Genomic DNA, 25,678 nt, shown 5'->3' on the forward strand with positions numbered 1-25,678 from the left:
CTGTTAGTTACTTCTAGTAGTCTAGAGGAGATAGAATATGTATGCCATGTATTCACCAGCTATCGTGTATTTCGGTCATTTGAATGAACAGTACGTCAGTACATTGATTACTGTGTGTTCTTATTTTTGGCTGTACACCACTGTCCTAGGTTAGGGAACTTACGGTCTGGCGCCCGCACACATGTTTAGCCCAGCCACAACTGTATGTGCCTGTTCCAAGTCAGGATAAGTCCGAATGCCCAACCTAAACTAGAGGACACCGGATTTATTACAAATAAAAAAAACAAAAACATTATAGCATGTGTAATATACCAGCATGTGTAATATAACCATAAAAAATAAATTACTGTAGTGTAAGTTAATAAATTATCAAACATTCTCCTTCTTTTGGCGATCCCGGCGGCCAGGAAAACCCAACAAATATCGGAAACCTGTGTCCAAACCCTATGCTCGAAATACCGTCTCTGGAGTCATTTTTTGGACAGTATACTTTAAAATATGATATATGAAAATAAATCTTATAAAAGGGAAACATGAAATTAATAAACCCTGTATTATGTGCATCAGTGCAATCAACAAAACACGTATAGTTCTTACATGAGCAAATACACGTACAAACATCATAAACACCTAACAAAGAACGAGCTCTGGAATAAAATCAAAAAAATCAAAATGAAATATACCTTAATAAAGGAAGTGCCCCCCCCCCCCCTTTTTTCCCAGGTGTGGTGACCAGTAAAATAGACATACATGTATATTCGAGGTCACCTCTATATAAAACCGACTCCCTGTATATATGCCATATAAAAATTAAAATTTTTTTATCAATTTGTTTCCTTTATATGTATGTGCTGTACATACGTGATTTAAATTACTAAGGATATATACTCCATATGGAGGTGCTGCTACTTACAAAAGGCTAATACACAGGAGAATAAAAGCGAGCGCCATCTGTCGTCATAATGATCGTTAGAATAATACAACGATGACATTTAACGAATTGACATTTAACGAATTGACATGATTCAAGTTACAAAACATCAATATACGAATTTCAGCGTGTCTATGGCAAATATTTAAGTGACTTGGTAACAAATGAAGAATGGCAGAATAAAAAATAGTATACGAATGTTAGATTTAATGAATTACAAAGTCGCAAATAAAAAATTTCAAAGTTACAAATGTTGAATTTCAAAGTTGCAAGTTGACAATTTACGAATTAAGAATTTTAAAATTACACAGTTACAAGTTACAAATTGACAATTTACGAATTCAGAATTTTGAAATTGCACAGTTACATGTTACAAATTGACAATTTACGAATTAAGAATTTTGACCCCGTTGGCTTTCCATAGATAAATTAATTATATTATTATATGTGGAATCGATGTTTTTGCAATAGATAACACGTATATTTACTTCAAAACAGTTGTAAGCTCTATTTGATAAGTGATAGAAAATATCAACACAATTGTTTTTTAATTGATTTAATAATATACATTTTGTAGTTATACAGATCTAAGGTGAGTAGGACACATGTATGAGTTCTGTCTCTTTAAACAGTAGAGATGCAATGAAATAATATGTGTGTGCAATAATCAATTAAAGATATAATGTTTTGTTAATACATCAATTTTATTCTATAAATATGAATGATCATACTGCTATAATTACGCACATAACTGGACTAAGAATATGTATATGTCTTGAAGTACATCACAATTTTGATTTTGAAAAACAAAACAAAACAAAAAAACAATGCATTATACTGAAAAAAAAAATGCGTTTAAGACAAACATGTTATAGCATTTCATAATCCTTAAGTATAATATATATATATAGATTATAACATGGCATTTTTCATATCCGACCCTTTATCAGCTCTAGGTCATGATATCAGCCTGAGAGCCGACAGCAGAAGGCATACAGACAAGAACTATTTTTAAAACTTTGAAAAATCCATTTATTGTATTATTTGTTTTGCATTTTTTAATAATATATTTTCCTGTTTCCAAATATTGTTTTCTTTATTCCTTCTTTGTTATGTTTTTCACTTAGAACGTACCATTGAGGTGTATTTTCCAAAATTTGCAGAGTGACGTCGAAATGCCGTGCGATAACGTTACAGAAAGGCATGCGATAATAACCGGAAGCAGTTGATATAAACCGGAAACAGTTGATAACGACAGTCATATCACACGGATAAGACAATTCTTCAAATTTAATGAATAAAATATGTACAAATTACAGTTTTATCAAGGGATACAATTAGACCATTATTTTCTATAAGTATATATATATATATATCCAAACATCGCTAGATTAAAACAATCATTATTTTTTTAATCAATAAATTTGTTATTGAAGGGGATCCAAAACCCCCCTTTTTCACACTATTCACACTTGATGCAACAGCATACCTTACCAATTGAACAGGATTTAGAAGACATTCTCTTAGCTTATCAAGAACTTGAAATGACACTGCTACACCTGTTTTGCACTTAACGGCGAAATGCTCACAATTATTCTTCAGTATATCAAATGGCCCCCACTGATGTGGATCTGCAACTAGCATTTCTGCGTTCATTGCTGCGATTTCTGGTGGAAGGCAATCGTTGTTAGGGTAGTTGATCCTTACAAGTCTTCTCTTGCCGTAACTTGTAAACTGCAATAAATCAACATTTCTAACTGTTGCGTCGAGTTTATTATTACCTCCAAAATCAGCTACACCTTTCTCGTGTCCCAGAAATATTCCATGGTGGTAAAAATTAATACCAACTTCTGCACCTTCTACAGCTAGTTGATCTCCTCTTTTAAGTGTTCTGTAAAAGATATCATTCCTTTTATGGCTAATAAAAACCTCACTAAATCATCCGAAGGATGTAGTGCATGAGCCGTTAGGTTTCGAGAGTTTAATATGGGAATTTGTCAACCAATTAGCCATGTACCTTTAAATTTCTATTCTAAGAACTAATTCTAGATATTAACTTGATGCACGGATGAACAGCTAAGGTGGTATATAAGCAGGAAGGTGTACTGACCGCATGATTTATTAAGTTCCATGTGGACCCATGGAATAAAATGTTTGCCAAACATCAAAGGAATATCAGACACTATAATTGCACTTTTGTCAGGAATAAATCAACACATTTAAACATTAATATGAAATTTTGTCATGAACAGTTTCTTTTGCAATAAAATACAAACGACATTTCCAAGATGATTGATCCTAGTTAAAAAAAAATAAACTGTATTCTTCCGTATTTATTTTTACATATTTCCACATTTAAAAGTTTGCCATATGATCGTAGCAAGGGCATGATATACTTTATTTTCAATCTTACATTCATAATTTGGTGCAATTTCCTTATAGCATTTATATGTGGTCAACTGCGGGTCTTCCACTGACGAAAATTCAGGCTTTCAAACTTTGAAGGGAAAATAAATGAAATCGTTGCAATATTGTATCTCAATGATGAAGAAAAAAAGAACTTTTAACATCATAATAATTTTAACATCATAATAATTTTAAACACAGTGATTTACACATTGGGGAAACCTTACAATTGTTAACCATGACATTGAATTTTATGTGCCTGTGTTTGTTTTAATTCGTCTTCTTCCATGCTGTTTCTGTCCAATCCTAAATACCGTCACAAAATAAAGTTAACAATCGTCATACCTACGAAGACTTGATTTTTTTATGAAATCAACATAACTTTTTTAGAAATTAGCATTTCAACATTTTGATCGTAAAATAAAAGAATATAAGTATGTTTTGGGGATTCATATACATATTTAAGCGGAAGTGCTAACAATAATGATCATTCACAAGACAGAAAGTGAATGTAGATTAAAATCACATATTGGTTGAAAGTGTGTAAAATCCTTAGTTTTAACTTGAAAAGTAACAACAGCAGGAAGATAGGGTTAGCTTATTTTCTGTAACATCCCATTTTGATCACTGATGTCAGCTGTAAATTTGTTTATGATAACTTTATCCTCAAGTCGGTTTCGTTTTGAATACACACTTCTTATTGTATTTATATATTTTTTATTTCATTTTAACGGTATGGTTGTATCATTTTCACTGAAATAAATTGGAACGGTTGTTTTTATAGCCGAACTTCTCGTGTTTACCTACCTATAATTATAAGGAAACCTGTATATGCTATCAGCACTTCAAAAAATATTTTTTTGTTATCATACCTCTAAACTTACTTAAAATCCATGGCAAAGAAGAAAATACAACTCAACAGGTTTTGCATGCATTTTGGAAGACATACATGTAGCCGAAATAGAAAGAGTAAAAGCTTGTTTAATTGTCGTTAGAAAAGTGAGTTTGAATGCCAGGAAGATGTAAAGGAGGACTTCAAAATCAAACTGACTGGAAAGGTTAGATCGAGTCGGGAAAAAAAATTAAGATAATAAATCTTTTGCACAAGTAGTCCAAGAAAAACGATCACATATATCGCAGCAAGGAAGGAAAGTACAGAAACACAAAATTTCAAATACTACTGCATCTGGATACAGAGTTATTAATTTGAAATTTTTACAAGAGCATTTCACTGAAATATCTTACCACGCAATATTTTGTGCAGCAGCATGCCTCTTATGGTGGAAGTGCAATTCATTTGGAATCACAACTACCAAGTCATGGCTTATCCTGAGTTCTTTCAGCACGTTGTTTTTAAAATAAAACAATTTGTATTGGAGGCAAGTCCTAAATTAGAAACAGAGGGAGCATTATGATATAAATGTGCGAGCTACATGGGGTTCCCTGACAAGTGGCAATGGACTGGCATAAATTAATGATTTAATGTTTACAATGGATATGCCATCTTAGACCCAAAAACATTTTCAATCATTGAAACTGAGATCAACCGTTGGTGGGGAGAACATGCTAGAAGATCTGAAATGTACCATTAAGGAAGACAAACGGACAGCAATTGATAAGGTATAGATTCAATGAAGGTCAGTTTATATCATATCCTTTTCAAAAACAAAGCATCACATTGTGCATGAGCAAAACATATTTTATTGTACCATACCAGTTTGCATCCTAATAAATTTTGACTGGCAATGGGTTAAAAAAAAAAACATTGAAGGTCAAGAAATTTACAATTAAAATCTTATTCCGCGAAGAAAATAACAAATAATTGTATTTTGTTCATTGTATAATATATATTGTTATGAGATTGTATTTATGGCACCCTCAACGGAGTTGGGGTGACATCTTCTACGTTTCTTTATTTATGGCACCTCAACGGAGTTGGGGTGACATATTGTTATTGTTCCGTTCTTTTTTATGGCACCCTCAACGGAGTTGGGGTGACATATTGTTATTCTACGTTTCTTTTTTTTCTTTTTATTATTATTATTATTTTTATTCTTTTACACTTTTTGTCCGAGCTATTTCTCGGAATTGAATGGACCAAAGTTGATGAAACTATATTATAATGTGGACCACTATGTGAAGTTGTGCAAGAGACATTAGAATGGTTCAAAATGGCCGCCGTTACCATGGAAACATGGAAAAATCAAAGTGTTCCAAACTGGCAGAAACTCCACAGGAATGGTAACTGGCATGTGCTGATTTGCAGTTCGACTTCGGAATTTTCAAAATGGCTGCCGTTACCATGGAAACAGTTAAAATATCAAAAATTCTAACTCTTTCGTTATAAGACCCAACTGAATGAAACTTTATGAAAATGTTACCCAGTATGCTAAGATGTCAAGATAATATTTGGATAGTCCAAAATAGCCGCCGTTGTCATGGAAACTGGGGGCAAGTTTTACATTGACCCTTTGTGAAAATGCATAAAATCAGCATTTTCTTAAAGAGTATTTCACCAAAGTCAATGAAACTGTATTGCTATATAACATGACATGTGGCAATGAGATGTCTGCTTCTAGAATTTTGGAATTATCCGCTGTAACCATGGAAACAGCAAAAATTTCCAAAATTTCCAAATAAATCAAAATGCTCCAAACTTGATAAAACTTCACAAAATGTCAACTGAAATGTGCAGAGTTGCTATTTGTCTTTGGAATTTTCAAAATGGCCGCCGTCGCCATGGAAAAAGTACCAAAAAAACATCGGCTGACTGCGGTATGGGCTTCGCTCATTGTTGAAGGCCGTATAGTGACCTATAGTTGTTAATTTCTGTGTCATTTTGTCTCTTGTGGATAGTTGTCTCATTGGCAATCATACCACATCTTCTTTTTTATTTATAAAACAGCTCGTAAATTTGAGGCAAAATTCTGTAATCAAGAGTATGTGCATACGATCAAATACAAATCTGTACTGCAAAACATCTTCTAGAATATGCCAAAAGAGAAAAAAATATATAATTTAACGTGCTTCTATTCTATACAAAAATCGTGCTTTCATACCACATCTTCCTATATCTATTTGAAGACAAAATCGCCACCGAGAGAGAGAGAAACACTAAGAGTACATATTAGTGACATTTCTGTACTTGCATTAAAGTACACATCCGTGAATCACACACCTGCTAAAATATACACATTAGCTGAAATCAATCGATGAACGTGTAATTTAATTTCTACAAGATAAGATACATCTATCGTGTGATACGCGAGCTATTAAAGAACAAAAATGAACAGTTCGTATGCCGCTCCGTCAATATATACACATGTTGTCTGTCTAATGTCCCCTCTAAAAAGAATATAAATGTGCTTGTCACTGAACAACACAAAACGTATAGACAATGAATAAACCAATGTAAAATGTGCCATTTTAGGCTATACAAAGTATTTATCAATCAATTAAATCATGATTAAAGTGATCAGATCATGATAAGAAATCAATCAATCAAGTTTTGATATCAAACAAGTAATTAATCAAGTGCAAAATTCGAAAAAAACGTCCCCTCGCCTTTTTACAAACTGTCAATCAGTCGATCAATCAATCAATCAAACGATCAATCAATCAATTGATTGATCAATCATGATCACAAACCATCGATCAATCAATCCACATATCTTTTCCATTGAGTTTATGAAAGAAAATACCTTTAATTCTCTTTTGATCAATCGACTTTTGCGTATTATTATGGCACCCTCAACGGAGTTGGAGTGACATACTGTTATTCTACGTTTCTTTTTATGGCACCCTTAACGGAGTTGGGGTGACACATTGTTATTCTACGTTTCTTTTTATGGCACCCTCAACGGAGTTGGGGTGACATATTGTTATTCTACGTTTCTTTTTTTTTCTTATTTTTCTTATTATTATTTTTGTTCTTCCACTATTTTTGTCCGGGACAGTTCTCATAATTTGATGGACCAAAGTTGATAGAACTATGGTATAATGTAGACCACCATGCAAAGTTGTCCCTCTGACTTTGGAATGTGCAAGATGGCCACGGTTACCATGGAAACTGCTAAAATGCGAAAAAATTTCAAAATTCTAAATCCTTCATTATAAGACCTACTTGGATGAAACTTTATGGAAATGTTACTTGGTAAGCCTAGATGTGCAGACAGTATTTAGAAATTCCAAAATGGCTGCCATTGTCATGGAAACAGGGCGAAAGTTTAACATTGACCCTATGGGAAAATACATTAAAGCTGCATTTTCTTTAAGAATATAACATAGAGATCAATGAAACTGTATGGATATGTAACATGCCATGTGCCAATATGTCGTCTGCTTTTGGAATTTCGGAAATGGTCATCGTTACCATGGAAACATAAAAAATTTCAAAAATTTCAAAATGCTCCAAATTTTCTCCAAATTTACCGTAATGGTAACTAGCATATGTAGATGCGATGTTCGACTTTGGAATATTCAAAATTGCTGCCGTTATCCTGGCAATGGGGGGACGAGGGTGCCATCCGTTATTGCTGGCAATTACAAATCTAGTTTTATTATTTTTATTCTTCCACACATTTTGTCCATGCTACTTCTCGGAATTGGATGGACCAATGTTGATGGAACTATACCATAATGTGGACCACTATGTGAAGTTGTGCAGGAGACATTCGAATGGTTCAAAATGGCCGCCGTTACCATGGAAACAGAGAAAATGTAAAAAAAATCTAAATTTTAATTCTTTCGTTATTATAGCCAACCAAATGAAACTTTATGCAAATGTTGCAAATGGTGCCCCGAGGTACCAACAGTACTTAGAAATTCCAAAATGGCTGCCATTGCCATAGAAACGAGGGAAAAGTTTAACATTGAAAAACTTAAAAGTAGCATGTTCTTTCAGAATCCGTAGTTAAACTCAATGAAACTTTATCAATGTTAAACAAGGCAAAAGTCAATGTTGAAGCTGTTGTTGGAATTTTCGAAATTGACACCGTAACCATGGAAACAAAAAAAATGTCCAAAAATTTCAAAATGCTCCAAACTTATTGAAAATTAATATAAATGTTAACAGGCAAGTAAAGATTGGACTTTTGAAATTTGAATTTCCAAAATGGCCGCCGTTGTCATGGAAACGCCAAAATGTGAAAATTTGAAAAATGCCCCAAACTTCAGGAAAATTTAAAGACAGATGCGTTGTGATGCATTTATGTGCATTGAATGTCTAAAATTCTCAAAATGGTTGCAGTTTAGTGGCAATGTGGGATGGGTGCCATCCGCTATTGCTTGCAATGGCAAGTCTAGTTTCTTATTTTTCTTATTATTATTTTTCTTCCACTTTTTTGTCCGGGGCAGTTCTCGTGATTGAATGGACCAAAGTTGTTGGAACTATGCTATAATGTTGACCACCATGTGAAGGTGTCCCTCTGACTTTGGAATGGGTAAGATGGCCACGGTTACCATGGAAACTGCTAAAATGCGAAAAAATATGATATGTTACGTGGCATGTCCCAAAGTGGCACATGTCTTTGGAATTTTTGGAAATTGTAACCGTTACCATCGAAACAGCAAAAAATTTTAAAAATTTCAAAATGCTCAAAACGAGATGAAATTTTACAACAATGTTAACAAACATGTGTAGATGCTCTCTTTGACTTTGGAATTTTCAAAATGGCTGCCGCTCGCCTGGCAATGGGGGGGACGAGGGTGCCATCCGTTATTGCTTGCAATTACAAATCTAGTTGTTATGATTGTTTGTCTTGGCCTAATTTGTTTTGTGTGGCCTTATAAGATGTTTACATAATTGGGTTGTGACCTGTTTATAATTGTTTAAAAAATAATGTTATTGTGTAGTTAGGAAAAACACTGGAACAATCATAGTTACTGGTGGAATGATTAGCACTTTCTATTTGACATGCATAATTATTCCAGAATGATCATAAACTACGATTGGTAATTTAAACTTCTACAATTTTCTAGAAGTTTCCCTTGTACAGTGTTCTAGAAGTTTTCTGTGACATTGAACTATATATACAGATACCGAAATTAGACTTATTAAGATATATATATAAGGATTCCCGAAGATCTCTGGAGTTGTTGGATTGACAGTTTTGTTTACGTTAACAACATCATACTAGTTGTGAACTTATTTGACATATTAATATTCCGTTTGGATTCCGCAATAGTTAAGAGAAGAATTCCGGATGAAGAAAAGACCATAGGATCGGACATTCAAATATCTTAACAGTTAAGTTGACATTTTTATTAGTATAATGTTTCTTGTAAAATTGTACAATAAATCTTAAATTTATTATTGATATTTGTCTTTGTTGGCTACAATTTAAAGGTGATTTCTGGCCGTAACAATATATGAAAGATCTTCATAAATACCGGGACAAATTCTTTTATTATAACAATAAGAACTAGAAGATGTGATGTGATATGATTGCCAATGAGGCAACTATCCACCAAAGACCAAAAACAATAATTGTAACTATAGGTCATTGTACGGTCTTTTACAATGATCAAAACCCATACTGTATGGTAAAAAAAGCACCTTGGTTATGGTAACAAATTGTACATGTTCCAAGTAACAACATTTCCCTACCAAGAAAATTATAGTAAAAAAAAACAAAGGCTACATGTAGGACAGAATTCCTCAAATCATTCAAGCAGACAACATCTTGGTTAAAATAAAGATAACGACAAAGAGAAACATGAAATCACAGAAAATACTTCTTTTGGCTATATGTAATAGTGTTACTATGTCCGTCAGCTGTAGACACTTCTTGTTTTGGCTGTATGCAATAGTGGGTCTATGTCTGTCAGCTGTATACACTTCTTTTCTGTTCTCTAAAGTATTCCTTCACCGATTCTTTTCAAATTTTATCACTCTGATCTTTTAGATTTATGTTATAACGCATGTTAAATTTAATATTAGGGGTTCAGACTGTTACCGGTTTTAAACCGGGCTATTCAACTCAATTTTAAGAAGAGTGAATCATATTTATATGTAGCTTGAATAGTCCTCAGTCGGCCCTGCTCTGTTTCATAAAAATGAATGGACGACGTAGATACACAAAGGAAGGGATATATCGTACTTTGTGAAAAATACTCTGATTCACACAAAACATTCTCTGAAACTGACATTACCAAGATGCTTGATTTCTTGATTGACAACATATTTATTACGTTTGGAGGACGTATTTTTCCACAAACTATCGGCATTCCCATAGGAACCAACTGTGCTCCTCTTTTTGCCGACTTTTTTCTTTATTCATATGAGGCTGACTTTATACAGGACTTTCTTATGAAAAATGAAAAGAAGCTAGCATTTATTCTTTTACTTCACGTTCCGCTATATAGATGATGCCCTATCACTAAATAATTCAAAGTGTAGTGAATATGTTGAAGTCGTCTAGCTATCGCATATCACTTGAAATAAAGGATACAACAGATACAGTTATGACTGATCCTGACTAACATCTAGAAATTGAAAATGAGGGTCGGTTGTAAACAAAACTTTACAACGGACACATAGGGCTTGTACCTTTCTATATACATAATAGACAATCGTATAGTATAAGAGGTTGGGATCAATGAGTTGTATAGTCAAGTTAGAAGTAGAGACTTGTCGGTTTAGGTTCGAATCCCTGTTTTCTCTTTGATGTTCCTATTCTTTGGTTTTTCCGTTTTTCTTATTTTGTATGTTATTGTGGATATTTTTGTAATAATAGCGGGTTTTTCCGTTTGTTTTGGATTATTAATGACTATTCAATTTGTCCATTTTTGTTTTATAAATATAGTATGATTCTATCTGTTTTACTACATATCTTTACAAATGTTTATTCGCAAATCACTTTGAGAGTAAATAGTCATGTGCCTAGAATTAGGGTTCTTGCTATAAATTTCGGTAATATACTTATTATATATACTTAGAAATAAGTTCGAAAATGTCTTTTTTGGTAAATAACGGATAATATTCAGATGCATAATAATTTAAAGACAGACATGTTATGTTCTATTTGTAATTCTCTAACCAATGAATTGTGAACTCTGATTTGTTAATGCATCGTTGAACATGTTAACATGGTTATTTTAACTCACTTACAATACCTTCTAATTAAAAAAAGGTTATAATTATGAAAAGACATCAACACAAGAGTTTAAGTTGGAGACACAGTGGATAAGCGGGCTCATGGTTTCTTTTTCAAAAATCAACACTTATCTATTGTATCTATATAATTAAACTCATCATAGATACCAGGATTGAAATTTTGTCTACAAAAGACTCATCAGTGACGCTCGAATAAAAAAAAAAGTTAAAAAGGCCAAATAAAGTACGAAGTTGAAGAGCATTGAGGACCAAAAATTCCTAAAAGTTTTGTCAAATACAGCTAAGGTAATCTATTCATGAGGTAGAAAAGCCTTAGTATTTCAAAAATTCTAAGTTTTGTAAACAGTTTAATTGTAATTATAACCATATCAATGATAATTCATGTCAACACAGAAGTGCTGACTACTGGGCTGGTGATACCCTCTGGGAATAAAAACTCCATTAGCAGTGGCATCGACCCAGTGGTTGTAAATAAACTCATCATAGATATAATACTGAATAGGGTTGGGATCTTTGAATACATAAAAAGGAAGGGTATTTAACCGCGAAATCTTTCGGCTTATTAAATTTTTTCTGAGAACAAGCCTCATTTATCACATCTTACGGATACATGGATGAAACATATAGCCTCCAGGCTATCTCGTGTTTTATATGGGAATCTTTACGGTTACCAATCATACTCACTGGCTGGACTTAAACATACATGTTGAGCGATCACAAAAATGTTTAACCCCGTCACATTCTTTATGTGCCTGCCCCATGTGGGAGCCAATAGTACAGTGGTTGTCGTTGGTTCATGTCTGTCATATTTGCTTTTCGTAAATTGTTTAGTTATAAATTAGGCCACTAGTTTCCTCGTTTGAATGGTTTTACATTTATATTCATATGCGGGCCTTTTTATAGCCGACTATACGATGTGGGCTTTTCTCACTGATAAATTCCATACGGTGGCCTAAAATTGCTTACTATCACTTCATTTTAACTCTGGTGGATAGTTGTCTCATTGCCACCATACCACATCTCTTCATTTTTATATGTAAATGTAATATCCACAAACTACAATATGATAGCAAAATGATCTCGATAAAGTTGAAGATTTGATGTTTCGAAATGGTGAAGAATGAATATAAAACATGTTCTCAGTTAGAGATTATCCTATTGTTCACTTACAGTCCAAAACAAAGAATTTCTTTAAATGAGTTACAACTGCCCTGAAGCACATTTAACAGCTTGACACTTATTTTGAAACAAATAAAAAAATCAAAATAAGTTGTAGTATGCAGTAAAATTGATACAGTTAATGTTATTATATGAATATTAATGACTTCAAAATAACTGAAAAATGGAACAATATCAAAGCAATACAAAATTTTTTAAAATCTCATAAATTTAACATTACTTAAACCATTAGCTTATATGCTTACCAAAACTCAGATTACTGCGGTTGGAAGGAATAGTCATTTCAATATATTGCAATATAATAAAAAAAAGGTAGTTAAATTACTTTTTTTTATTTCATATTTTCATATAATAAAGTAGTATTTGATGTAAAGATGGTCATTAGTTGTGGAATATATTTATTTTTAACACAAATTTTGAAATTAATTTGAACTGTAAATATACAATTTGATAATTACATGATTTACATTCATATTCACAATTAGGAAACTTATACAATTCCTAACATTTCATCGTATAGTAGTGCTGTGTTATCTAAGGTCTAAAACACAATTGATCTAAATTTACCAAATCATAATAAATTCCTTATACCACCAAGACTAATCCCATAAACGAAATGTCAAAACGTAATTCATGCATTAATTAAATACATTACACTGACCATGAAACCAATTCTTGATTAACCAATCAAGAGATCATTTGAGCCTTGAGCACTTTACAGTATCTTAATTTTGTAAGAGAATGAAGGACAAATACGAGGCTGCGAGAAGAGTGAACGTGAAAACTTGGAAGAACACTGTTGCCTGTTTTATTGTTTTAGCACATACGTTTTAGGCATAAACACGCTACCCTTTTAAGCACTGGTGTACTTTAAAAACAAACATTTTACTTTTATTACTGTAAATATATTTTACCCCTGATATTTTATGATGGAATTTGAGTGGGTGATCATTGTCAGCAGCCATCTTCAGCGGCCATCTTTTGAAATTCGAAGTAAATTGATTTATTTTGATGATTGACACTTTATGTATAGAACAACAGCATTCTACACAACCTCATGACTGAGCACAAACTGTTACAATACTTAAGCAAACCATTTGAACAACTGTCACTGAGATATTAAATACGAAATGAAGGCGAGCAAAAGCTTTGTACTGGTATACAGTACAAAGATTTCAATGAACGTAATCTATGTATTACTGGTAAATTATCAAGTCAGGGATTTCGTTACCACAAGTTACTTAAAACCTTAACTAAATTCTTCCATAGATATAAAGATTTGGTTTTGAAGTTTGGTTGTACCTGTAGAAAACTTATTTCAAACGAGATAGCACATCCTAATTTTTACGGAGATGTTGTTTGCCAAGGCCCGGAAATTTAGATACGATCCGGGTGAACTTATCGATGCTTGAAATAAACTTATTCGAAAAGGTTACCAATTCAAAACTGTAATTGGATCTTTGAATATTATTTTTATTGGTATTAATATTGATTTTGTTATCAGTAAATTAAAATCAAACTAAATATTATTTTTATATACGTATGCACATTCATGGCTCTACAATCTGTCGATACCTGTATCTTGGCATTGCACAAGATCATGTTTTTCTCTGACTGCAAATGACGTCTTAACACTAAATCCATTGGATGTTAAAAGTGTACTGATTGATATTTTAGTCTTAGATGCATGATTTTGTTTTATTAGTTGTTATTGGCTTTGAACTAGCTGTCAGTACTCTCAGATCTGTACTTAGAGTATTTTTGTTGCGGGGATGTATAAGTACCCTGCCATGTCCACTCTGTGTTTTTGTTAGATGTATTTCTATTTGTATCCATCTGATGAGTTAAGCCTTTTTCAACTGATTTTTATAGTTTGTTCTTATGTTGTACTGTTACACCACTGTCCCATGTTAGTGGAGGGTTGGTCGGTATGTGCCTGTCCCAAGTGAGGAGCCTGTAATTCAGTGTTTGCCGTTTGTTTCTGTGGATCGAATTTGTTTTTCGTTCATTATTTTGTACAATAATTAGTCTGTTAGGTTTCTCGTTTGAATTGTTTTACATTTGTCATTTCGGGGCCTTTTACAGCTGACTATGCGGTATGGGTTTTTCATTGTTGAAGGCCGTACGGTGACCTATCATTGTTAATTTCTGTGTCATTTGGTCACTTATGGATATTTGTCTCATTTGCAATCATACCACATCTTCTTATTTTTATAAGTACTGCCACATATGAACTGGAAAAAACAGCAATTTTAGACATTTAAATTCCAAGGAGTTAAGTGACCCCTATATCATCCAAAAACAAACTGACATAGATAAATCAAATTCAATAATAGACAAATGCTATAAATAATCTTTAATCGCAAGATTAATGTTCATCCTGGTAATCAGTTAAAATTCACTATCAACTGCTACAATTCCACCAACACCATGACTGTAAATGGAAATTGGGTTGATATTTTAGTAAATGACTTTTTGGAAGAGCTTTGCAAAATCCTAAAATCAAACCTCAAAAAATACTAGATGTGATCAACCATAACATTTCACTAAAATTGAGCAATAGTAAAATCCAAGAGACAATATTGATAAAAAATCAAGTGTACGAGAACAAATAGAGAGTAACTCTAATGACTCACATAGTCAGCAGTCTGACACAATAAAGCCTGACTCAATAAACCCATCAGCATTCAAATATAACATCACAATAGGCACAATAGATACCAATATGACATTAAATCCTACTAACGGAAATGATATATGTACATGTCCTATATGTGAAAGTGGTAAACGGTTGAATGTATAAAATGTGATTCCTGTGATCACTGGTTTCATTTCAAATGTGCAAACATACTGAATTCAGCTAGTGACAATATATACAATGAGAATGGGTTTTATAGTGATTAAGATTATAACACAATGTTGACTGCTGTACCCCTATTTTTGACATTTTTACCAATTATGTCTGTTTGTTTTGTTCACACATCGTTGTCAATATAATGGAATTTTATGCGACTGTCATACAAGTGAGAGGTTTAGCTAGCTATAAAACCAGGTTTAATCCACCATTTTCTACATAAGAAATTGCCTGTACAAAGTCAGGAATATGACAGTTGTTATCCATTCGTTTGATGTGTTTGAGCTTTTGATTTTGCCATTTGATTACGGACTTTCCGTTTAGAATTTTCCTCGGAGTTCAGTATTTTTGTTATTTTACTTTTTTCCACTGTGCGCAATGCAATGACCAGATGTTATTTAAAGACGAAATTATAGCAAATACAAGCTGTAATGAAACTACTCCAAAGCACATACGCAATGAAAGGCCCAAACATCCTAAACAAGATTCAGTCATAAGCTTAACATCATACAATGAACAAATGCAGGCACCAGTCTTGATCCAAGGGTACTAACACAAGATGTACCCTTAAAGCTAGATATTATTACAACAACAGAACATTGCAATCATCTGAATATATCTATAAATAAAGGCAACAGTAGTATGCCGCTGTTCAAAAGTCATAAAAGGATTGAGAAATTATAAGAGGAAAACAACAGGACAACAGAAACACCGAATTGCAACAAAAACAAACGCCAATGCAACATACGTAAAAACGAACTATAAGATAACAACTGCCATATTCCTGACTTGGTACAGGACATTCATATATCTACATCTCTTAATACAGAAAGTTCTACACTGGTATTAAAACCAAACCAGCAAATATAACTATATATAGTACCAATAATATAAACTTTACCAATTTTAATGCATCATATGCGCATTTCGACAATTAATGTCTCTTCAGTGATGCTCGAGGCCAAAATATTTTTGAAGAACTGATCAAACCAAAAAAAAATCTAAAGTATAGCCAAATTCGGACAAGGAATCAAAGATTTGCATGAGGGGATATATTTCTTAATTTAAAAATTAAAAATGATTTCCCAAATTTTATAACACCAAATTTCAATCAAAACAAAATCCGTATTTTCATGCCAGTACCCAAGTACTGGCTCATGGACAGGTGAAACCCTCGGGGACTAACAGTCCAACAGCAGAGGTATCGACCCAGTGGTTGTAATAACATAAACGGTATCAATTTTACTGCACTAGATGTGAATTTCGACAATGAATGTCTCTTCAGTAATGCACTAGGCAGAAATATTTGAAAATCCAAAACCTAAAACAAACATTGAAGAGCTGATCAAACCAAAAAGAATCTAAAGTATAGCCATATCTGGCCAAGGAATCAGAACTTTGCATGAGGGAGATATATTTCTTAATTTTATAGCAGCAAATTTCAATCAAAACAATATCCATATTTTCATGCAAATGTCGAAGTACTGTCTACTGGGCTGGTGATACCATCGGGCAGAGGTATCGACCCAATGGTAGTTATAACATAAACGGTACCAATTTTACTGCATCAAATGCGCATTTCGACAATGAATGTCTCTTCAGTGATGCTCGAGGCCAAAATATTTGATAATAAAAATACACAATTGAAAAGGGTGATACAAACAATAAAAAACAAATCACCAAACACACTTAGGAATAGTTCAGGGATGGATTCAGAATTTCAACCTACAATGCATGATAACAATCCTGGTAAGAACACTTACCATAGCAATACATATAATAACATTCATAGTAACTGTTGTTCTTCTCATAACTACTCTTGCAATTCAAGACAACTCCTTGCAATCATCATAACAAAATAATGGAACAACGAATTCGTTCTCTTGAAAATCATATAATAATTGGTACTGCTTTGGACTTGCACATGTCATTATAATCCAGAATGGTAAATCCACATCCAACCCACATGTCTTTTATACAACCGTCCGTATATCATGACCAAAGTGCTTGTTTAAACCAAATAGGGTACATGACTCATACTCCCAACATTTATTACGGAGGATCTTTGCACCAACACGGAATCGTGCAACATGAATATCCATATTTCTATCAAAATCCTGTAGCAATGCCATATTTTGGAACAATGCCAAATCATGGATTAATACCAAATCAAGGACCAATGAAAAACCACCGTTCCACAAAATCCAAGAATACCCAATCCGCCAACATATGAACAACCGCCGACACAACAGGCTTCATGGCATAGACAGGCAAACAAACAGCATAGGAATCTATCAAACACCAACAACCCCTCCCCCAATGCAAACTACTCTCAACATCAATAATATGGAAAGTAACACCAATATCAACCAACTTATCATTGACTGTGATATCATACAACACCAGCCAATCAACAGTCCAAAACGAATGTCAGTCTATATTCCAAACAACATTAAAACAAACCAGAAGCTACAGTAAACCAAACTTCTGCAATGTCTACAAACGAGAAAGAGAAAGAACACTGTACTCGGATTAAATCCAAAATCAAAGACTCACAAAATGATTTAACTTTAACAGCACGTAGCAAGTCAAACGAATTCCATTTTCGGCAAATCGACCTCAATAAACCACCAGACAATACGACTCTATACAAAGAAATGATGGAATCAGAGAAGAGACAATCAAAAGTAAAATCACAAAAATACTGAACTCCGAGGAAAATTCTAAACGGAAAGTCTGTAATCAAATGGCGAAATCAAAAGCTCAAACACATCAAACGAATGGGTAACAACTGTCATATTCCTGACTTTGTACAGGCATTTTCTTATGTAGAAAATGGTGGATTAAACCTGGTTTTATAGCTAGCTAAACCTCTCACTTGTATGACAGTCGCATAAAATTCCATTATATTGACAATGATGTGTGATGTGTGAACAAAACAAACAGACACAATAGGTAAAAATGTCAAAAATTGGGTATAGAATTCAACACTGTGTTATAATCTTAATCACTATAAAAACAAACAAATGTGTAACAAAGAAACACAAAAGGCATATAGACAAAGCACATTAGCAAAAATGAAAGACAAGAATACAAAAATTTACCATAACACAATGACGGGATGTACAAGTACAGAGCCACGTCATATGTAACAAAGAAACACAAAAAGGCATATAGACAAAGCACATTAGCAAAAATGAAAGACAAGAATACAAAATTTTGCCATAGCACAATAACACAATGACGGGATGTATATAGTGACATGTAACATTGAAGGGGTCAAATCTAATACAGCATTTGTGGATTTATAAAAAAAACTGATAACACAATCCTATGCATTCAAGAACATTTTTTGTGTGAATCTCAGAAAAACTTTCTATTTGACATTTTGCCAAATTTTGACAATTACACACGTTGCCATGATACAAATGAATCATTGGACGGATCAAAACTTTCAAAAGGCAAATCAGGGGTTTCTATTCTTTGGCCAAACTCATGAAGTGGGAATGTAAAGAAACTAAAAGAGGGAAATGAACGAGTTGTAGTAATCACTCTATCCTCAAATTATAATCTATGCATAATCAATGAATATTTACCAACAAATGATAAAGATTATTCTTATGAATACTCTGAGTGTCTAGACATGATCTATGATATAATATAAACATTATAGAGATGGTAAAATGTCATTTTGGTTTCATAATTTCCTGCGGTTGGAATGTTTAATTCTTGTACAAAAATGTTCAGTACTTTATCTTGCTTGTTTGACATAGTATGTAGTAGGGTTCTAATGAGATCTCAACACAGAATAGTTTTATATGAATCCTGATATGTTTATATTATAGTTGTTTTCCATTTGATTGATGTGTTTGAGCTTTTGGTTTTGCCATTTGATAAAGGACTTTCCGTCAAGAATAACGTCGATAATTTTAATCTGGCACTCACAGTCTTTATTTAGTTGATAGCTGCAAAATGCATATTTAAAAGAATAAATTAAAGCTTTTTAATATTAATGACCAACACAATCCTAAGAGAGAAAGATTATATTTCGTACATATTAACAGCATGAATAAGTTTGACAATTCTTTTTGAATAATATATCAAATGTTTAACACCAAAGCGGCTTGGACTTAACATTTATCTTTGCCAAACCGGTTCTAAAGAGATTTTGTTGTTAAAATAGACAAAACTTTCCATTTTACGTTTTGAAATGTGAAAGACCACCCAGAATAATAAAATATTAATATTATCGACAAACATTATACGTCAGGACATCGACAGAACTTTGAAAAATATATACGGATTTTTCATACGAATTCTTACAGATCGAACACGAATCCTTGCGATTTGGCCACTTTTACGATTTAACGAGCTATTTTCCTTTTATTGCAGATTATTACGAGTTATTACGGATTATTACGATATATCTACGGCAAGATTGCACGATCTGTTACGAGTTGCCACGGATACCTACGAGCAACTTACGGGCATTTTACGATTTTTTTTTGTTACGAATATATTAGTGGATTTTACTATTCATCGAAGCTTTTACGTGTTAGTTATGACCTGTTGAAGTGGTGTTACGAATAGTTACGAGTTAGTTACCAGTATTTACGAGTCCTTACGATTTTGCAGTTTTTATTTCTTTCCCCAAATCTTACAAAATACGATAAATACGTAAAGTATGCTATTTGACAATAGAATTTGCAAAATATAATATAGTTTGCATCGCTATGATTTGAATAAATGAAAAAAATACTGGTAACTGATCAGTGCAGGCTACATATTTATGTATAATAGTGCATTTTTGTGTTTTGAATTGGATTTACCTTTTGGTTATTTTTTTTTCCTTTTCAATGCTTTTCAATTTTGCTACTATTTGGGTTTCTAACTTTTGGTTTGAGTACACTGATGAGTCTAATGTAGACAAAACGGGTGTCGATCAGACTTAGTTATAATAAATAAAAGAAGAATTCGAAGTGGTATGAATACTAATGAGACAGCTTTCCACTAGAGAATAAATGACGTCTATACGTCGCCGTTCGTCCTTTAACCTGATAATTTTTTGGTAAAAAAAGTCACAAAAAATAACTAAACATCATGACGATAAATCAAACTGTAAATAACCCATAGTAAAAACCAGTTGTTAGCAACTTTCACGTGAGGGAGGTTATACATCAAACTGCAAATAGCCCCTAGTAAAGACAAGTTGTAAGCAACGTTCACGGGAGGGAGGTTATACTTAGTACATCAAATTGTAAATAGCCCCTAGTAAAGATCAGTTGTAAGCAACGTTCACGGGAGGGAGGTTATAAATCAAATTGTAAATAGGCCCTAGTAAACATCAGTTGTAAGCAACTTCAACGGGAGGGAGGTTATACATCAAATTTTCAATAGCCCCTAGTAGAGACCAGTGGTAAGCAACTTTCACAGGAGTGGGGAGTTAGGTTATAAATCAAACTGGAAATATCCCTAGTAAAGACCAGTTGTAAGCAACGTTCACGGGAAGGAGGTTATACATCAAATTGTAAATAGCCCCTAGTAAAGACCAGTTGTAAGCAACGTTCACGGGAAGGAGGTTATACATCAAACTGTCAATAGTCCCTAGTAAAGACCAGTTGTAAGCAACGTTCATGGGAGGGTTTTATACATCAAATTGTAAATAGCCCCTAGTAAAGACCAGTAGTAAGCAACTTTCACGTGAGGGAGATTATACATCAAACTGTAAATAGACCCTAGTACAGACCAGTTGTAAGCGACTTTCACGGGAGGGAGGTTATACATCAAACTGTAAATAGCCTCTAGTAAAAACCAGTTGTAAGCAACTTTCACGGGAGTGAGGTTATCAATCAAACTGTAAATAGCCCCTAGTAAAGACCAGTTGTAAGCAACTTTCACGGGAAGGATGTTATACATCAAACTGTAAATAGCTTCTACTTAAGACCAGTTGTAAACAACTTTCACGAGATTGAGGTTATACATCAAACTGTAAATAGACACTAGTAAAGACCAGTTCTAAGCGAATTTCACGGGAAGGAGGTTATAAATCAAACTGTTAATAGACCCTAGTAAAGACCAGTTGTACGCAACTTTCACGGGAGGGAGGTAATACATCAAATTGTAAAGAGCCCCTAGTAAAGACCAGTTGTAAGCAACTTTCACAGGAGGGAGGTTATACATCAAACTGTAAATAGCCCCTAGTAAAAACCAGTTGTAAGCAACTTTTATGGGATCGGGTAGGAAGGTTATAAATCAAACTGTAAATAGTCCATAGTAAAGACCAGTTCTAAGCAACTATCACGGGAGGGAAGTTATACATCAAACTGTAAATAGCCCATAGTAAAGACCAGTGGTAAGCAACTTTCATGGCAGCGGGGAGTTAGGTTATAAATCAAATTGTAAATAGCCCCTAGTAAAGACCAGTTGGAAGCAACTTTCACGGGAGGGAGATTATGCATCAAACTGTAAATAGACCCTAGTAAAGACCAGTTGTAAGCAACTTTCACGGAAGGGAGGTCATACATCAAACTGTAAATACCTCCTAGTAAAGACCAGTTCTTAGCAACTTTCACCGGAAGCTGGTTATACATCAAACTGTAAATAGACCCTAGTAGAGACTAATTGTAAGCAACTTTCACGGGAGCGGGTAGGGAGGTTATCAATCAAACTGTAAATAGTCCATAGTAAAGACCAGCTGTTAGCAACTTTCATGGGAGGGAGGTTATATATCAAACTGTAAATAGCCCATAGTAAAGACCAGTTGTAAGCAACGTTCACGGGAGGGGTTTTATACATCAAATTGTAAATAGCCCCTAGTAAAGACCAGTTGTAAGCAACTTTCACGTGAGGGAGATTATATATCAAACTGTAAATAGACCCTAGTACAGACCAGTTGTAAGCGACTTTCACGGGAGGGAGGTTATACATCAAACTGTAAATAGCCTCTAGTAAAAACCAGTTGTAAGCAACTTTCACGGGAGTGAGGTTATACATCAAACTGTAAATAGCCCCTAGTAAAGACCAGTTGTAAGCAACTTTTACGGCAGGGAGGTTATACATCAAACTGTAAATAGCCACTAGTAAAGACCAGTTCTAAGCAACTTTCACGGGAGGGAGGTTATCAATCAAACTGTAAATAGCCTCTAGTAAAGACCAGTTGTAAGCAACTTTCACGGGAAGGAGGTTATACATCAAACTGTAAATAGCTTCTACTAAAGACCAGTTGTAAACAACTTTCACGGGATTGAGGTTATACATCAAACTGTAAATAGACACTAGTAAAGACCAGTTCTAAGCAATTTTCACGGGAAGGAGGTTATAAATCAAACTGTTAATAGACCCTAGTAAAGACCAGTTGTACGCAACTTTCACGGGAGGGAGGTTATACATCAAATTGTAAAGAGCCCCTAGTAAAGACCAGTTGTAAGCAACTTTCACAGGAGGGAGGTTATACATCAAATTGTAAATAGCCCCTAGTAAAAACCAGTTGTAAGCAACTTTTATGGGATCGGGTAGGAAGGTTATAAATCAAACTGTAAATAGTCCATAGTAAAGACCAGTTCTAAGCAACTATCACGGGAGGGAAGTTATACATCAAACTGTAAATAGCCCATAGTAAAGACCAGTGGTAAGCAACTTTCATGGCAGCGGGGAGTTAGGTTATAAATCAAATTGTAAATAGCCCCTAGTAAAGACCAGTTGGAAGCAACTTTCATGGGAGGGAGATTATGCATCAAACTGTAAATAGACCCTAGTAAAGACCAGTTGTAAGCAACTTTCACGGAAGGGAGGTCATACATCAAACTGTAAATACCTCCTAGTAAAGACCAGTTGTAAGCAACTTTCACGGGAGGGAGGTTATACATCAAATTGTAAATAGCCTCTTGTAAAAACGAGTTGTAAGCAACTTTCACGGGAGTGAGGTTATAATTTAATTCCCCGCTCTCGTGAAAGTTGCTTACCACTGATCTCTGATCACTAATTTTCACGGGAGGGAGGTTATAAATCAAACTGTAAATAGCCCCTAGTAAAGACCAGATGTAAGCAACTTTCAAGGGAGGGAGGTTATACATCAAACTGTAAATAGCCCTAGTAAAGACCAGTCGTTTCACGGGAGGGAGATTATAAATCAAACTGTAAAAAGCCCCTAGTAAAGACCAGATGTAAGAATCTTTCACGGGAGGGAGGTTATCAATCAAATTCTAAATAGCCCCTAGTAAAAACCAGTTGTTAGCAACGTTCACGGGAGCGGTTGGGGAGGTTATACATCAAACTGTAAATAGCCCGTAGTAAAGACAAGTTCTAAGCAACTTTCACGGGAGGGAGATTATACATCAAATTGTAAATAGCCCCTATTAAAGACCCGTTCTAAGCAACTTTCACGGGAGCAGGGAGGGAGGTTATCAATCAAACTGTAAATAGTCCATAGTAAAGACCAGTTGTAAGCAACTTTCACGGGAGGGAGGTTATTAATCAAATTGTAAATTGCCCCTAGTAAAGACCAGTCGTTAGCAATTTTCACGGGAGGGAGGTTATACATCAAATTGTAAATAGCCTCTAGTAAAGACTAGTTGTAAGCAACTTTCACGGGAGGGAGGTTATACATCAAATTGTAAATAGCCGCTAGTAAAGACCAGTTGTAAGTAACTTTCACGGGAGGGAGGTTATACATCAAATTGTAAATAGCCCCTAGTAAAGACCAGTTGTAAGCAACGTTCACGAGGGGAAGGTTATACATCAAACTGAAAATAACCCCTAGTAAAAACCAGTTGTAAGCAACTTTCACGGGAGCGGGTAGGAAGGTTATACATCAAACTGTAAATAGCCCCTAGTAAAGACCAGTTCTAAGCAACTTTCACGGGAGCGGGGAGGGAGGTTATCAATCAAACTGTAAATAGTCCATAGTAAAAACCAGTTGTAAGCAACTTTCACGGAAGGGAGGTTATTAATCAAATTGTAAATAGCCCCTAGTAAAGAACAGTCGTTAGCAATTTTCACCGGAGGGAGGTTATACATCAAATTGTAAATAGCCTCTAGTAAAGACTAGTTGTAAGCAACTTTCACGGGAGGGACGTTATACATCAAATTGTGAATAGCCGCTAGTAAAGACCAGTTGTAAGCAACTTTCACGGGAGGGAGGTTATACATCAAACTGTAAATAGTCCATAGTAAAAACCAGTTGTAAGCAACTTTCACGGAAGGGAGGTTATTAATCAAATTGTAAATAGCCCCTAGTAAAGAACAGTCGTTAGCAATTTTCACCGGAGGGAGGTTATACATCAAATTGTAAATAGCCTCTAGTAAAGACTAGTTGTAAGCAACTTTCACGGGAGGGACGTTATACATCAAATTGTGAATAGCCGCTAGTAAAGACCAGTTGTAAGCAACTTTCACGGGAGGGAGGTTATACATCAAATTGTAAAAAGCCCCTAGTAAAGACCAGTTGTAAGCAACGTTCACGAGAGGAAGGTTATACATCAAACTGTAAATAGACCCTAGTAAAAAACAAGGTTGGCAAAAAAGCGGTCAAGTATTGACCATGCCTTCGGTAAATACCTGGAAATACCGGGAAATACTGGCAAATACTGGTCAATTGAAATTTTGATAGGACTTTACTATAAAAACTAGTCCTTACCGCAGGTCAATTACTTGGTAAATGGATAGATATATATTGTGAGGGAGGTTATACATCAAATTTTAATAGCCACTAGTAAAGACCAGTTGTAAGCAACTTTCACGGGAGGGGGGTTATACATCAAACTGTTAATAGCTTCTAGTAAAGACCAGTTGTAAGCAACGTTCACGGGAGGGAGGTTATACATCAAACTGTAAACAGACCCTAGTAAAGACCAGTTGTAAGTAACGGTCACTGGAGGGAGGTTATACATCAAATTGTAAATAGCCTCTAGTAAAGACAAGTTGTAAGCAACGTTCACGGGAGGGAGGTTATACATCAAATTGTAAATAGCCCCTAGTAAAGACCAGTTGAAAACAACATTCACGTGAGGGAGGTTATACATCAAACTGTAAATAGACCCTAGTAAAGACTAGTTGTAAGCAACGTTCACGGGAGAGAGGTTATACATCAAACTGTAAATAGACCCTAGTAAAGACCAGTTGTAAGCAACGTTCACGGGAGGGAGGTTATACATCAAACTGTAAACAGACCCTAGTAAAGACCAGTTGTAAGTAA

At 34.3% G+C, this 25,678-nt stretch overlaps 1 long non-coding RNA gene across 1 annotated transcript in view; it reads right to left on the reverse strand.

Moving 5' to 3' along the window:
- Positions 1-1,471: 1,471 nt before the first annotated feature.
- Positions 1,472-25,678, reverse strand: part of LOC127725269 (uncharacterized) — a 42,009-nt gene continuing 17,802 nt past the window's right edge. Inside the window, exon 2 of the long non-coding RNA XR_007992890.1 lies at positions 1,472-2,822. This is a non-coding gene — a long non-coding RNA (uncharacterized LOC127725269). The remainder of the gene's footprint in view (positions 2,823-25,678) is intronic.

Source organism: Mytilus californianus, unplaced genomic scaffold (assembly GCF_021869535.1).
Source record: "Mytilus californianus isolate M0D057914Y unplaced genomic scaffold, xbMytCali1.0.p SCAF_15, whole genome shotgun sequence".
NCBI lineage: Eukaryota > Metazoa > Mollusca > Bivalvia > Mytilida > Mytilidae > Mytilus > Mytilus californianus.